This window comes from Bison bison, unplaced genomic scaffold (genome assembly GCF_000754665.1).
Source record: "Bison bison bison isolate TAMUID 2011002044 unplaced genomic scaffold, Bison_UMD1.0 scf7180017849896, whole genome shotgun sequence".
Lineage (NCBI taxonomy): Eukaryota > Metazoa > Chordata > Mammalia > Artiodactyla > Bovidae > Bison > Bison bison.
The window spans coordinates 464,292-480,845 of NW_011480469.1; the positions used below are offsets into that span (position 1 = coordinate 464,292).

The 16,554-nt window shown below is 40.5% G+C and overlaps 1 protein-coding gene across 1 annotated transcript in view; it reads left to right on the forward strand.

The window, feature by feature from the left end:
- Positions 1-16,554, forward strand: part of SULF1 (sulfatase 1) — a 202,937-nt gene that overhangs the window by 89,263 nt on the left and 97,120 nt on the right. The gene's annotated exons all lie outside the window — the stretch shown is intronic.

The following is a 16,554-nucleotide window of genomic DNA, read 5'->3' on the forward strand; positions in this document are numbered from 1 at the left end:
ATGGATAGCGAAGGAGGTGAAAACAACCCTGTGAAAGGTATTCATGAGGAATTCCAAACAGTATCAGTCCCTTGTCATTTATGTGTTGGGCAAACAGCTTTCCACATCCCAGTAGGAAAAAGTCTGACTTATAGCTTAAAAGCAGTATTTATGTTAACAGTGATGACCCAAAGCCATAAAACAAACACAACAGTGACATCATTCCCAGTATTTTTTGAGAACTAGGAAATACATGATTCATTTTTGAAAGTGCATGTCATAGATTAAATCATAATCCCGATTATCACCGCCCCCGCCCCCCTCCACCAGAGATGTGACCAGAGTTCAACGTCCCTGCCCACTGCTCGGGACTTGCAGAACCTCCCTGGGAGCAGACCCTGCCCCCACCCCACCCTGGGCTCCACCACACGCACTGCTTTGGCCAGAGCCAAGTGAGCAGGTGCATCAGATGCCATGTCCAAGCCAATGAGTAGGAGTGGCATTCCAGATTTCCACGAACTCTCCTGCCCCTGGTGTCTGTCCTGAGTCTGGCGTGACTCGCACTGGGGCTGTTTCCTCGGCCTGAGGCCTGGAGTGGGAAGACTCAGAGAGCCACCACCCCTGTGGCCTCCATGTAATACAGGGAGACATAACCCTTCCTTTCTTGTTATATCTCTGAGCTCCGGGAGATTTTTTTTTTTTTGCACATTCAGTATGTTTCATAATGGTTCCTGTTTATTTGTTTTAAGCTCCTGCCTTTACATAATTTAAATAAGATTTCATGGAAGTTCACATATTTAGAGACCCTTCCCCCAACTCTTGGCTTCCCTGGTGATTCAGATGATAAAGAATCCACCTGCAATGCAGGAGACCTGGGCTCAGTCCCTGGGTTGGAAGATCCCCTGGAGAAGGAAAATGCAACCCACTCCAGTATTCTTGCCTGGAGAATTCCAGGGACAGAGGAGCATGACAGGCTACAGTCCATGGGGTCACAAAGAGTCAGACACGACTAAGCAACTAACACCTTTACTTCCCCCTAACTCTAATAGATTCTTGAAGTATTACTATGAATTACTAACTTCTCTGAGTCTCAGTTTCCTCAACTGTTGTTGTTTAGCCACGAAATTGTATCTGACAGGAACAAGGCCTGATGGAGGTGGGGGGCTCTCAGTGGATGGAGTCTCCATGGACTGGTGATATGGAGGATGATGTCCTAAGGGTGTGGGTTAAGGACAGCTGGCAGCCACCTGCCCTCCTTTTAGAAAATTTTAGGGGTTGTGAGTATAGATCTCTGGGATCATAGGCGTAAAGCAGAAAGCCAAGTGCTATCTTCTTTCTGTCTCTGGAAAAGGAAGCCCTCCGGCACTAACTCTGAGCCTGAGAATGACCAGCTTCGTGACTATGCACAACTTATTTCACCTTCTGCCTCGGCACCCAGGATTAATTAATCATTGCAAGTTGTCTCGCGACTGCACAATACTAAATACAAATAGAGGAGACCCCCGAATTCATGGAGCTGTGACTCGTGGTCTTGAATATTCATGTTCAACCAACGCCAGTCCACTGTCTCACCCAGCAACGACTCTTTGTTTTACTGAGCTCAGAGGGGTCCCCTTCTGTTTGGAAAGTGAAAGGGGGCCTGTTCGTGATGTGTGGCTCCTCTGCGGATGCCCTGTTGCGTGCTCCTGGGGGAGATGCTCTAAGGTGCGGTGGCCGCTGCCTGGAAACTTCAGCAACACCTGCCACTCATTTTCAGCCCCAGATTTCTCCCTATTAATTTGGCCAATTCAGAATTCACTAGGTCTCCAAGATCTTTTCAAGTGAAAATGCACTTTAGGAGAAAATAGAGAAACAGAACAGTTAGGAACGAAGTTTCTGGTGTGGGGTAGCCCCAGTTCTGCCTGCCGCTGTGTAACCTTGGATGGATTCCTTAACTTCTCTGAGTCTCAGTTTCCTCATTAAAAAAAAAAAGAGCAATAGTAGTGCCTGCTTCATTGGTACATGATGGGGATAAAAGGGGCTGAAGACAAGTTTAGTACATGATATAGGCGTCCCTGGGGGCTCAGATGGTAAAGAATCTGCCTGCAATGCAGGAGACCTGGGTTGGATCCTTGGATTGGCAAATTCATCTGGGAAGGGAATGGCAACCCACTCCAGTATTCTTGGAAAATCTCATAAGACAGAGGAGCCTGGTAGGGTATAGTCCAGGGGGTCACAAAGAGTCGGACATGACTGAGCAACTAGCACTTTCACTTTTCAAGTGCTCAATGGATATTAGTGAAAATTGTTATTTCTTTTTATATTCTGTGTTTTATTTGTTTTTAAATTTTTGGCTGCACTGGGTCTTCATTGTGGTGAGCAGGCTTTTTCTAGTAATGGCACGTGGGCTTCTCTCATTGTGGCACAGAAGCTTAGTTACCCTGTGGCATGTGGGATTTTAGTTTCCTGACCAGGAATCAAACCCACATTCCCTGCACTGGCAGGCAGATTCTTAACCACTACACCACCAGGGAAGTCCCTGTTACTTCTTGATAAAAGGGTAAAGTCTGATCCACATGTTGGGAATAGTAAAAGGTTGGAGACCCATGTAAGCAGAAGGAAGGAGGGTGTGGTGGAGGACTTGACATAGTCAAGGAGCATGTGAGGGCAGTTGTATGTGAGGAACGAAAGGGAAATCGACAAGAAAATGGAAACGTGGAGGGGAAGGCCACAAATTCAAGATATGCCACTTCTGAGAAGTGCCCAGGTCCCCACAGCTGTCACAGGGTGCTGGAATACATTCCCCAAAGTCAGGCAACTGGTAAAACCAGATTCCAGAATTCTTATCTCTTCTCGACCAGGATGACTCAGTTTCCTAAGAAGTAGCTGCTACAAGAGTTAAAGATACACAAAGAAAGTCTGGAAGGATGCAAACTTGACCTTCCTTCTGTTTCCACCCACCACACTAGTTTCAGGAGGTTCTGTCCTGTTTCCCAGTTCACTTCTGTGTGGCCTCATCCCTGTTCCTCCTCTTGCTCAGCATCAGAAGGAGAATTCAGCCTGGGGGTTCCCAGAGTATCGAATGTGTGTTGCGCACTGTGGTGGGTTGATATCTTCTGGGATCATGCTGTGTCATTGAGTCAGTTTGTTTTCTTACTGCATCTGTATTTGTCTGCTAGTGTCTCAAAGAGGAGGTGATAAATGAGAGTAAAAGACCCAGAGTGGGCGATTGGCAGAGACAGCTGGACAGAATTAGCAAACTGAAGATGGACTTCCTCAAAACAGAAGCAGTATCTCACTCTGCTGCCTTAATCTCTAGTAAGAGTTTACCTAAAGGTGGAAAACCAGTGGTGGTGATAGTAAACCTGTCTTAGTTCCTAACCATCATTTAACAAATGTAACAGATTTCGTCATCACACCGTGCCACTGTAAGACTTCGCTAATTCACGCATGCAAGGATTTGTGGAACCTAGTTCCTTCAGACATTGAAAGAGAATATATAGAAAAGAATATGAGAGGGTCCTCTGAAAGCTGTGCAAAAGAACACTTTTGGATATTTGCTCTCCAGCAGAAAACTCTTTCAGTTCCTACAGGGTTTGTTGAAAGCTTGCCTTTTCAGCAACTCTGCAAAAGATAATCTTAGAGAATGATCCTATCAGCTATGAAATAATTGGCAATCCAAAGAGTCCTGTTTTGTGAATGATCAGCTGTCTCAGCCAATGCCAAGGCCTGAGAGATCAACCCTCAGGGAAAGACCTGAAATGCCTCCCCCAGGCCTGGTTCCACCTGCCTTTCCTATTGCTAAAGTGAGTCAGTTGATTGCTCTGCCCTGGACCAGTACTACCAGCATCAGCATCCCCCAGTAACTTGTTAGACTTGCAGTATCTTGGGCTCTCCCTGTGAATCAGGAACTCTGAAATAATTAACAAGACTTCCATTGATTATAGTGAGCCCCTGCTCTACCTTATGACTTAAGTACTTGAGCTTGGGGCCTTTGTTTAATAGTAAAATGGTTCTTCTCTTGCATGGCTCTTTTGAAGTATCCAGTATGCTGAAACTGGGCTTACCAGGTGGCACTCGTGGTAAAGAACCTGCCTCCCAATGCAGGAGACATCAAACAAAGACTTGGGTTTGATCCCTGGGCTGGCAAGATCCCCTGGAATAGGAAATGGCAACCCACTCCAGTATTCTTGCCTAGGAAATTCCATGGACAAAGGAGCCTTGGGAGCTATAGTCCATGGGGTCTCAAGGAGTTGGACATGGCTGAGCATGCACACACATGTTCTGAAACGGAAGCCAAATGTGGTAAAGAGGATGTTTTTCTTAGAAGGAAAACTTTCTCAAAATCGAGAGAGAAATCAGTGACCTAAATTGGAAGGAAAAATATCTAGTTCTTAGATCAGGATTCTTAGCCTAGACCTTCATCTTTCTTGTCTGGCTTTATGCTCCAATAAAATCGATTAATAGTAAAATAGATAGCTAGTGGGTTAACCTGCTGTATAGCACAGGGAGCTCAGCTCACTGCTCTGTGATGAACTAAAGGGATGGGATGGAGGCTCATGAGGGAGGGGATACATACATATAGCTGAGTCACTTTGTTGTACAGCAAAAAGTAACCACAGTGTTGTAAAGCAAATATATTCCAATTAAAAAAATAAAATAATCAAAAGGAATAATACTGTGTGACATATTTATATGAAATTTAAATTTCAGTGCTTACAAATAAAGTTTTATCAAAACCGTCAAAAAACTGATTAATGAATTACTTATGGAAATTTTGAATGATTTCTGAGTTGAATTTAGTCCAAACACGAAAGTAGTGGTGTATAAGGAATTTTTCTTGGTGAACTTGAAAAGCAATTCCTTTGAGTCAGATGGACATTAAGTATACTGGCTTCCTATCTGTGTAACTACAGTTTTGTTGGATCTATTGAGATAATACTTAACCACCCAATGACCCAATTCAAAATTACCCCTTCCATTGCTCTCCCATAATTTACCTCATAAGTTTGTTTATTAAGAGGAAAAGATTCAAGACTTAGATGGAAACAATCTTCAAATATTTAAAGCATTTGCTATTGAGAAGAATTTAGAATTATTTTGTGTGGTTCAGTAGAATAGAGCATGATTAAATACCTGGAAGATAGGAGGAGAGATTTTTGCTCAATTAAAGGGACAGATTTTTAATCTTAATTCTGCCCCAAACTAAACAGGTGGCCTGATGAGGTCTGTGACATCCACCAGGGACATTTTTTATTGGTGCTGTCAGTTCAGTTCAGTCCCTCAGTCATGTCTGACTCTTTTGCGACCCCATGGACTACAGCATGTCAGGCTTCCCTGTCCATCACCAACTCCCGAAGCCTACTCAAACTCATGTCCACTGAGTCAGTGATGCCATCACACCATCTCATCCTGTCATCCCCTTTCCTCCCACCTTCAGTCTTCCCAGCATCAAGGTCTTTTCCAATGAGTCAGTTCTTTGCATCAAGTAGCCAAAGTATTGGTTTCAGCTTTAGCATCAGTCCTTCCAATGAATATTCAGGACTGATTTCCTTTAGAATTGACTGGTTGGATCTCCTTGCAGTCCAAGGGACTCTCAAGAGTCTTCTCCAACACCACAGTTCAAAAGCATCAGTTCTCTGCTGCCCAGCTTTCTTTATAGTCCAGCTCTCACATCCATACATGACTACTGGAAAAACCATAGCTTTGACTAAATGGACCTTTGTTGGTAAAGTAATGTCTCTGTTTTTTAATATACTGTCTAGGTTGGCCATAGCTTTTTTTCCAAGGAGCAAGTGTCTTTTAATTTCATGGCTGCAGTCACCATTTGCAGTGATTTTGGAACCCAAAATAATAAAGTCTCTCACTGTTTCCATTATTTCCCTATCTATTTTCCATAAAGTGCTGGGACCGGATGCCATGATCTTAGTTTTCTGAATGTTGAGTTTTAAGCCAACTTTTTCACTCTCCTCTCACTTTCATCAAGAGGCTCTTTAGTTCTACTTAACTTTCTGCCAGAAGGGTGGTGTCATCTCCATATCTGAGGTTATTGATATTTCTCCCCACAATCTTGATTCCAGCTCGTGCTTCATCTAGCACGGCATTTCACATGATGTACTCTGCATATAAGTTAAATAAGCAGGATGACAATATACAGCCTTGACGTACTGCTTTCCCAATTTGGAACCAGTCTGTTGTTCTGTGTCCAGTTCTATCTGTTGCTTCTTGACTTGCATACAGATTTCTCAGGAGGCAGGTCAGGTGGTCCTCTATTCCCATCTCTTTAAGAATTTTACACAGTTTATTGTGATCCACACAGTCAGAGAAGTTTTATTCATTAGTTAAAAAATAATTTAGGTGAACTTTAAGATCCCTTGTCTTTGTCTGGGCTGCTATAACAAAAACACCATAGATTGGGTGACTTAAATATCGAACATTGATTTTGTATTGTTCTGAAAGCTGAAAATCCAAGATCAGGGTGCTAGTAGATGGGGTATCTGGTGAGAGTCCACTACCTGGTTCATAGATGACCATCTTCTCAGTGTCCTCATATGGTAGAAGGTGGGGGTGGGGAGAGCTCTCTATGGTCTGTTTTATGAGGGCATTAATTCCGTTTCTGAGGGTTCCAGCCTCATGACCACATCACTTTTCTGAAAACTCTGTCTCCTAATACTGTCTCACTGGAAGTTAGGATTTCAACATATGAATGCAGTGGGGGACATAAACACTTTGTAATACCTTCAAACTCAGAGATGCTGTTAATATACCATATTTTCAAGACTGCCTCCTTCACATTAGCTGTCTAGAGCAAAGGAGGTAACTTCCCTCCTTTCTTATATATAATCAGGTTTGTGAAGCCATGTTCCAATGGGGAACAGCAGATTTTCTGTGTTAGGGTGTTGCTCTCTGCTCATTTTGTGAACCCATTCATGATCACGTACAACTTTCCTTTTGTTTGAGTTTCAAGGATACAAAGCTGTAGGCAGGAGATCCTGAAATGGAGGGATCAGAAGCATATCAAATCTAATTCTTTGTATTTTCATCTACAATTGAAACTAACTACAACCAGCAAAAAGAAAAAAGATTAGGAAAAACAAACAAACAAAGCTTCCAGAGATTCACCAGGACTGAAAGTCTGGTAAACTTCATAAGCAGCCAGACTTACCCAATAAGCCAGTTCTACTGTTGATGACAACTAGTGTTTTGAAGCTGCCATGCTGTTTTGAAGTGCCATGCCATGCCACTGCCACGACACATTTTGATAATGTTTCACCATAGCGAGCCAAAAGAATGGTATACTAGAGATTCACAACTTTATAAGGAATTTTCTAAACAACCTAAACTCCTCACTCTTTAGAGTTATAAATACATGCTGCCTTTAGCTAATCTGTCCATCAGTAAAAACTGTTTTAGTTTCTCCTCCACTTTTATATGCAAATTTTATATACAAGCCTGATTCAGATAACAGGAGAGCATTCTTCATTTTTTCCTTAATTAGTAAACATCACATACCTTTATACGCATAATGTTTTAGTAAGCCTACAAATATAATTGAAAATCGCTTTCTTCTTGAAGACTCATATTAAAATGAGCCCAACCGTGTTGCATTATAATCTCTGATATCACATCAGGTTTTAATAAGCCTCCTTTTTGTAGCGCACATGTGCTTAAGACTTCATGGAAACCAAATCTGGAGAGAAGGGATTACTTTAGATTACTTTGAAATATGCATTGTTTGAAATGGCCTCTGGTGACCAGCTTTCATGAATGGCTGATTTTACTTGTGGGGCACATCATCTGGGTTAATTATATCAGCTCCTTTGTGTGACAAGTGCTGGTGTTGTGTGTGCTGAGAAATGAAGGCTTAAAACAAAGTAGAGTTGTTAGTGAAAAAATAAATTCTAGAAGTAGAGCAACATTGAGTGTTTATAGTATAGAAGTGTAGTAGATGATATTTAGGGACTTGGCCAGCTGTAAACATCTATTTATAAAGATATTCTAGTGACAATAAACATACATTTGCCCCAAATATCCATAGAATACACCATAATCTGAGCCTTTTCAGGAAAATTATTTTACAGATATGATAGATAATAGTTTACAGTGATAATACAGCTCTTGTTTCATTCTATAAATTCCTCTGCTTAAAAGTTCATCAGGCATCCCTGGTGGTACAGTGGATAAGAATCCGCTTCTCAGTGTAGGGGATCAGAGTTCAATCCCCAGTCCGGGAAGATTCCACATGCCTTGGAGCAACTCAGCCCATGTGCTGCAACTACTAAAATCCGTGCACGGCAACGACGACCCAACACAACCAATAAAAATTTAAAATAAAATTAAAAGACTTTATAAAGTTCACTTTTTTGTAACACTAGAGAAAAATATGGGTTTTCATTAGCTAAAATATTTCCCAGCTTCTGCTTAGACAAAAAGCTAAGACATAAGTTGTATTTTAAGTTTCGGATTACTATAGGCCTTCAATGTAAGCACCGTCATTTGAATCAGTGGTAGTGAATTTATGGTTTTAAAAATGTCATACTGGGTCTCTTCAGGTGCTAATTCACCTGAAAACTGTGATAAATATCTCTACATCCAAATACTATTTTAAGAGTTAACAGATGAATTTGATTGGACAAGAATGCCGTAAATCAGATGGATGTCAATAAAAATGGGTAGAAAATTTATCTTTGCTGTATGCTTTATGTGTGCTTTGTGGTTATAATCAGTAAATTAATTTTCCTAGTGAGGCCTGCTAGTTACTCGGTTTGTTCTACTGTAATTATATTTTCCATGATTGCCAACCTGAATCTCACATGAAACTGAAGTAGAGTTGCTTTTTTTACTTGATAAATAACTTTGCTTGGTACTCACTGGAGATAAGTATACAACTGAAGGAATGATGACAATCTGAACAGAATAGGGTATTGACAGTGATTTTTGTCATATAAAGACTTAGAATGATATATTTAACCTCCTGCCCCAAAACTCAAACCAGCATTTCCCAGTACAACTTGTGAAGGAAGTATTTTTGAAATAATACATGAACTAATCTGAAAGATTGAAGGCTGGAAGAGAAGGGGATGACAGAGGATGAGATGGTTGGATGGCATCATCGACTTAATGGGCATGAGTTTGAGCAATCTCCAGGAGATGGTATAGGACAGTCCATGGGGTTGCAAAGAGTCGGACACAAGTTAGCAACTGAATGACATCAAAATCTGAATTTTAAGGTTTCTTTTGAAAATGGATCTCTGAGAACTGCAGTTGACTTAAATATGGATGTTTGATTTTCTTCGAAGGCTTTCCTGTAAGGTATACATTGTGGAAGGAAAAATTGAAAAACAGAGCTATTCCCCATACATGCATGTGTGCGTGCTAAGTCACTTTAGTCATGTCCAACTCTGTGACCCTATGGACTCCACCAGGCTCCTCTGTCCATGGGATTCTCTAGGCAGGAATACTGGAGTGGGTTGCATGGCCTCCTCCAGGGGATCTTCCTGACCCAAGGATCAAACCCTTGTCTCTTATGTCTCCTGCATTGGCAGGCGGGTTCTTTACCACTATCCCAACTGTGAATTCCCCATAACTCATCCCTAAATCTTGAGCTAAGAACTAGAATTTGCTGTCTTTTGAAATGCATATTCATTTTTCACAGTGTTCCCAGACCTCCTTTTCTGCATCATGACTCCATATGAGGCTAGCAGGGTCCCTTGGAAGGAACTTGTATCTCCACTCTGCTGTATTTCAGTTCAGTTCAGTTCAGTTGCTCAATCGTGTCCAACTCTTTGTGACCCCATGGACTGCAGCACGCCAGGCCTCCCTGTCCATCACCAGCTCCCGGAGTTTACTCAAATTCATGTCCATTGAGTTGATGATGCCATCCAACCATCTCATCCTCTGTCATCCCCTTCTCCTCCCACCTTCAATCTTTCCCAGCATCAGGGTCTTTTCAAATGAGTCAGTTCTTCACATCCCAAGTATTGGAGTTTCAGCTTCAGCATCAGTCCTTCCAATGAATATTCAATCCTTCCAATGAATATTCCTTTAGGATGGACTAGTTGGATCTCCTTGCAGTCCAAGGGACTCTCAAGAGTCTTCTCCAACACCACAGTTCAAAAGCATCAATTCTTTGGTGCTCAGCTGCTGTATTTAAAGCCTTAGAAATGTTAAAGTATGTTATGTTGGTAGTGAGCTTTATCACGTAGAAAATAGGCCAGCACAAACTCTCTTGACTGTGGCTTAATTTTTAAAGTCAGGTGTTCCTCTTTCCTCACAAAGATGTTAACTACAAGAAAATATTTTGAGAAATGCTTTTGAAATCTAAATATAGCACCTGAGTATTTTTTAAATATTTTCTTCAACTTAAAACGTATCACAGGAATTGTAGAACTTTGAAATAAATTCATATTGTGCCAAATGATACACATCAGAGAAACAGACTAAAACAAAATATGTCCCCAGAATTCCCGACTTTGTTCAGAGGTACATTTTTAGTTATCTAGGAATGCTTGAACTTTAAAATACAAAGAAAACTATGTTTCCTCATTACTTGAATATGTGTCTGTATGTGTGAATCTGTTTATACGTGTATCTTAACTATGCACATGTGTGTGTATATCTATTGGTTTGGCAAAAAAGTTCTTTCCAGTTTTTCCATGGCGTCTTTCAGAAAGACCTCAACAAACTTTTTGGTGAACCCAAATAGTTAGGAAAAAGAGATAAATACATAAGGTACTGATGAAACGTGATGCTTGTGGTAGAGGGTAGTGCTCAGCACACTTCATCTGTGCCGTCAATTTTGCAGTTGGTTGGGGTCATGTGACTAGTTTCAGCCAATGAAATATTAGAAGTGATTGGAGTCCTTTCTGGGTTGGAGCTATGAAAAGCTCTACCACAAGAATCTCCAGTTTTTTTCTTCCTCTTCTTCTCCATCCAGCTATGGCAAGAATAAAACAACAGTGCCCCCATCAGACTGCATCTATGCACGATCGAGCAGATCAAAGCTCCCTGTCACTCTGTGTGTGACTTGCAGTATGTGTTAAGTCATTGATATTTGTTTGTTTGTTTTTCCTTGTTATTGCAGTAAACTGTTTCTGCTAACTTCTGCAATACCTTTAAGATACTTCAACACAGTTAAGGTATAAGAATATGAAACCAAAGGCAAATTTAATATAATAAACCATATAGTTTAAGACATAACTAAGATTTCTAAGACCACATTTATGGTTCTTTTTATCAATATGCTTCCTATCATCAGACCCAAACTGAAGTTTCCAATGTCCCCCTTTTTAAAAGTCAGCAATCTTTTTATTCCCCTTATCTTGGAGCTCATGGCCACCACTGAAACTCATGACTGTTATCAGACCTGTAAGACACTCTGTAGCATCTGCTTCAAAAATATCAGGTCCTTCTGGGTTTGTCTTGTTCTCATAATTTTTAGGTCACTTTGTTTTCCTTTGCTTTCCTAATTTCTATTTGAAAGAAGCTGGGAAAATCTCCATCTTGGATGCTTTGCATTTCCTAAAATGTTCTTGGTGAGCTCCTTGTTACATAGGTAACTCCTGTCTTTGTAGGATAATCCTCATAAGTACATTTCTTCTTTTTTTTAATTTATATTTTATTTTTAATTGTAGGATAATTGCTTTACAATATTGTGATGATTTTTGCTATACATCAACATGAATTGGCCTTAGGTATACATTTGTCCCCTCCCTCTTATACCCCCCTTCCACCTCCCTCATAAGTATATTTCTTGCTATAGCCTCTCCCTTCATTCTTATCACTGCTTATATCTTTCTATCCTCTTCCTCCATGAGAAGACAAAGAGAAAACCTAGGAAACTTAAAAATACTTTTTCTATTTTTATTGTGCAACAGATCATGGGGAAAAATCCAACTTAGACATAAATGAAATAAAAAAATAGAATCTGGTCCTCTGCCTCACCGTACCCTGGGGATGATCAACACTAACAATTTTGTGAACAGATGACTTTTCAAGGTTCCTTCCAATGTCACTATTCACAGTGTTATGGGGACAAAGAACAGAAAGGGGGAAAGGGGAAGAAAAGCAAACATTGTTCAAGGAGGATCTCATCATTTAGCCAAGTGTTTCCCCAAAGATGCTCCAGGTCAGAGATGCACACTTTCCAGCTGTCATTGGTGGCTGGGAGAGATTTATTATTCGAGGGGTATAAAAATGTTACTGCACCAGAAGGAGACTGTTGTCTATCTTATTTGCTTGGAGTTGTAATAAAGTAGATCCGTGAACAGGCTTTCTGGGGATTAACAGTAGATGAACTTTGCCAGCTATGGGGTTTTTAAAAGAAGAAATTAGTTCCTTCATAGTTTCACATATATCATAAAGAAGCTAACACATCCTGAAGGCTTCCTCTATAGAAAAAAAAAAAAAAGTGATGTATGGGAAACTTGAAAGTCAAAATTAAGGGAAGAGGGCCATGTAAACTGACCCCAGGATATGTTGAGAACTCTGTTGATTGGGGGAATCAGGAGGGGGGATTCCACCTTCTTGCTAGTATAGTCCTATTTCACTTCACTCTAATGATAAACTAAGTGTGTTCTGGCTAAATTCAGCTTTGAATAATTGCATGCTGCTGGCCTAATCTCCCCTACTGCTGTGATTGGTTATGATGTCCCTTTTTTTCTCTGTCTTCACTCTGAAGTGGAGTGCTTTGTGCTGGAAACAATTCCTTTGCCTCATCCTTAAGAGGTTGATTTCTGTGCTGAGTGGGCTGTTCTGAGCCTATCTCTCTCATACTTGAGATGTGTGGGCATTCATTTATAAAGTTTTGTGTTATCCTCAGATTAAAAAAAAACAGAGAATGTCATCACTGAACAGTGATACCAGGCATTTAGAACTTAGTAAACTTTCAAAGCTTTAAGGGGCAGGAGGGAATGAATTAAGTTTGTGACGAGGGCCTTAGAGGTGAAAGGCTGTATACTCTAGGCCAGTAATTCTCAAACCCTTTGAACGTGAAATCCTTTTGTATTATTGAAATTCTGTTTTTATCCCTTTATATTATTAAACTTGTGGGACTTCCTGGCAGTCCAGTGGTTAAGACTTTGTTCTCACAGTGCAAGGGACACAGGTTTGATCCCTGGTCAGGGAACTAGGAGCTTGGATGCCATATAGGCAGCCAAAAGTAAATTAATTTAAAAAAATAAAGTAATTTATTAAGCTTGTGTTTATGGGGATTTGGGGCTTCCCTGGTGCCTCAGCTGGTGAAGAATCTGCCTGCAATTCGGGAGACTTGAGTTCAATCCCTGGGTTGGGAAGATCCCTGGAGAAGAGAACAGCTACCCAGTCCAGTATTCTGGCCTGGAGAATCTCATGGACTGTATAGTCCATGGGGTTGCAAGAGTCAGCCATGACTGAGTGGCTTTCACTTTATGGGGATTTTAGCTATTGATACTTAAAAATTCAAACTGAGAATTTTTTAAAATATTTATTAATTAAAAACAATACATTTATATGTTAAATGATATATTTTATGAAAAATAACTATTTTGCAAACCAAAAGAATATTGGTGATTAAAATGGCATGTTTCACATTTTTGCAAATCTGATATTTATCTGAATACAAGAGAACTGGATTTTTATATCTGCTTCTGCATTCAATCTGTTGAAATGTATTGTTTTGGGTGAGCTATGGGAATAAAATTCAACCTCCCATGGGTAAATAGTTGGAGAATTATTTCAAAAGCTTTTTCAGATACTTATAGATCTTCTTTGATACTATACCAAAACTTGACAAGTAGTGATTCCTATAGGTCAGTTGTCATAAGAAATCTGAAACCACATGAATGAGCTTTTAATACTTTCTTATATTAAGATTCAGTGGTCATTTTGCACTTTGAGTGAGCATTTTTTACTTCTGTATAATTTTGTAACATTGCATTTGGTCATTTCAGAAGTATTGGTTCACTGACTTATACTAATAGTCTAAATGTTGACACATTTCATTTTATATCACAAAATAACATTTGTTAATATCAACATCAACGTCATCAGAAAAGTTTTACCTATTGAGAAGCTGCCAAGCTCACAGTGGCAGATAAAAGTTTTCCAAAATTTTGCTTTTGACTTGAAAACTAGATTTCTGTCATTAGCAACAAATGTGACGAATACTGTCAGTTGTTTTCCTTGAAGTGAGTCTTGGTTCATTCATGACTTGAGAAAACGTCTTCCAAAAATCCGAGTTCAAATAGTTCTACCAAGTAAAAATAGTGTTTGACTAAAAACAGAAAGGAGATGGATCCAGTTCACCTTGCAGCTTAGTCACACAGTGGTTTCCCTTGATAAGCATCACACCTCCATACACAGCAGAGGGTTTTATGTGTCCCTTTTCTCTGATAAAACAGAAAATGTAAAAGAAAAGACATGTATTTGAGCACACAGGGACATGCTCAGTTGCTTAGCTGTGTCCAACTCTTTGAGACCCCGTGGACTACAACCTGCCAGGCTCCTCTGTCCATGGGATTCTCCAGGCAAGAATACTGGAGTGGGTTGCCATTCCCTTCTCCAGAGGATGTACCCACCCAAGGATCAAATTCACATCTCCTGCATTGGCTGGCAGATTCTTTACCACTGAGCTACCTGGGAGGCCTATGTGTATTTGACACTCAGGGCTTAATCAAATTAATCATTTTACAGCTTCATCTTGAGTGAAACTGGCTTTTTAAAAAACTATATGTGATGCTCCCTGCATTTGTACTAAAGCGATTGTACAAATTGGTTTTTTACAAATGGTTGCTCTTAGACCATCATTGCAAATGTCAACAAAGTGTACAGGAGGGATGAAGTGTTGGCGTTCTTATCAAAATAGCTCCGGTCTGGGACAACCCTGGTGGTCCAGTGGTTGAGAGTCTATCTTCCAATGCAGGGGATGTGGGTCCCATCCCTGCTCAAGAAACTAAGATCCCCCATGACAGGGATTGCTGATCTCACTACGGCAAATGGAGAGCCCAGGCTCTACAACTAGAGACGCCCCCATGTGCCTCAATGAAGATGGAGCACAGCCAAAAATAATAATTAAAAATAAACATAAGATAAAGACCCAGTCTTACTAAAAAAAAAATAGTTCTGGTCTTTTGGATTCCATCTGTGAGGATCTCAGGGTCCCCCAAAGCCCAGATTATACCTTGACAACCAGGGCTGTGGACAAGCATATTACCACCATCCCTTTACCTCCACCCCAGCTGTCTAGACAAGGGGGGGACTTTGTTGAAGACAGAGACCCCCTTAAACCCATGAGGGCAATGAGGGCTTTGTTTTAGTGTGGGGCTTTGCTAGATAAGCATATGTGAACTAGACTTGCTATCCAGTTGGCTTGAAGGCTTCCCAGTCTTTTCTTTCTTTTATATGTGACTTGAAACTTTCTATGTCACATTTATAGTTGGCTTGACTGCCCCAAACAAAGTACTGCAAACTTTCCACATCAATTGGCCATAGTGATAGTTGGTGTTTTCATTTTAGATCCTAAAGAAAAAGCAGCTTGTGTTCTGGTCCCGCTTCATGAATACAGCACCGTTCCTCAAGTTCACTTTCCATGTGTGAGAAAAACCTCTTTGGACATTTCTCCCATTTTCAACTATTTCTCAAGACAAATTGTTAGTCTCTAAGGACGCTTGTCGTCCGCCACCAAGTATCCAGTTCGAACATTGCATCCTTGTCTCCTTTGTCAAGGTCTGCGTTCTGTCTGTCAGTTTTTTCTTCTTCTTCTTCACTTTTTTTCCTTCTGGAGGTAGAAACCAGGCAGTGAGAGGATGACAGGTTCTAAAAGGTCAGTTTTGAATAAAGAATTGTCTGTGTGCACATTTTTTTTTTCAGAGTGCTGTGTTTTGTGTGTTTTAGTCAAGGGAGCGCTCCTGCTGAACAGACTTGTCTGAAAGTTCCATTTTCTTTACCACTCAGCTTCTCGGCTTTTACATATGAATCCCCTGAATCAATAATAAACTGTGGCAGAAAAAAAAAGAAAAACAAAAAATGTAGGTCTCTTTCGCACCTTTTAACTCTCCAGAAAGGCAAGGCAAGCCACTTTAGAGGTAAAGCTCGCATCTTCTCTCCTGTCTCTTTTCTTTATTAGGAAATGACTTTCAGTGTAGTTTATACAGGGTGCCATTAAGGCTAATTTTCTTTTTCCTAAAAGAGGAAGTAAAGGTAAATAAGATAAAGAAAAGAATAACCCAGAACATGGATTGTGTTCCAAGGAATGTTATCAGCATCTTAATTGTCAAGAATTTTCAGTTGCATGTGTGACTGATTATTTAAACCAAGCACCGCGCACACGCGATACAGTGTGAGTCTGGCTGTATTTTGGGGGTCACCATTGTCCACAGAGGTTGGTTTAAATGATCGGTGATGCAAGAAGCCCTGTTAACTATCTCTTCATACATGGCTTTGAGAGGTGGGTAAAGTTCTATTACTTCAAGAACCAACCCTCTAAGAAATTTCTGTATTTAACTCTTTAGACTGATGCTTGCTCCACGGGAGAGAGCCATTGTTTCATTCACTTCTTTCGCTTTCTTGTCTTTTCGTGCTCCTATCAGTTTTCTCATGATTTGAACCAAATGCCCAGAA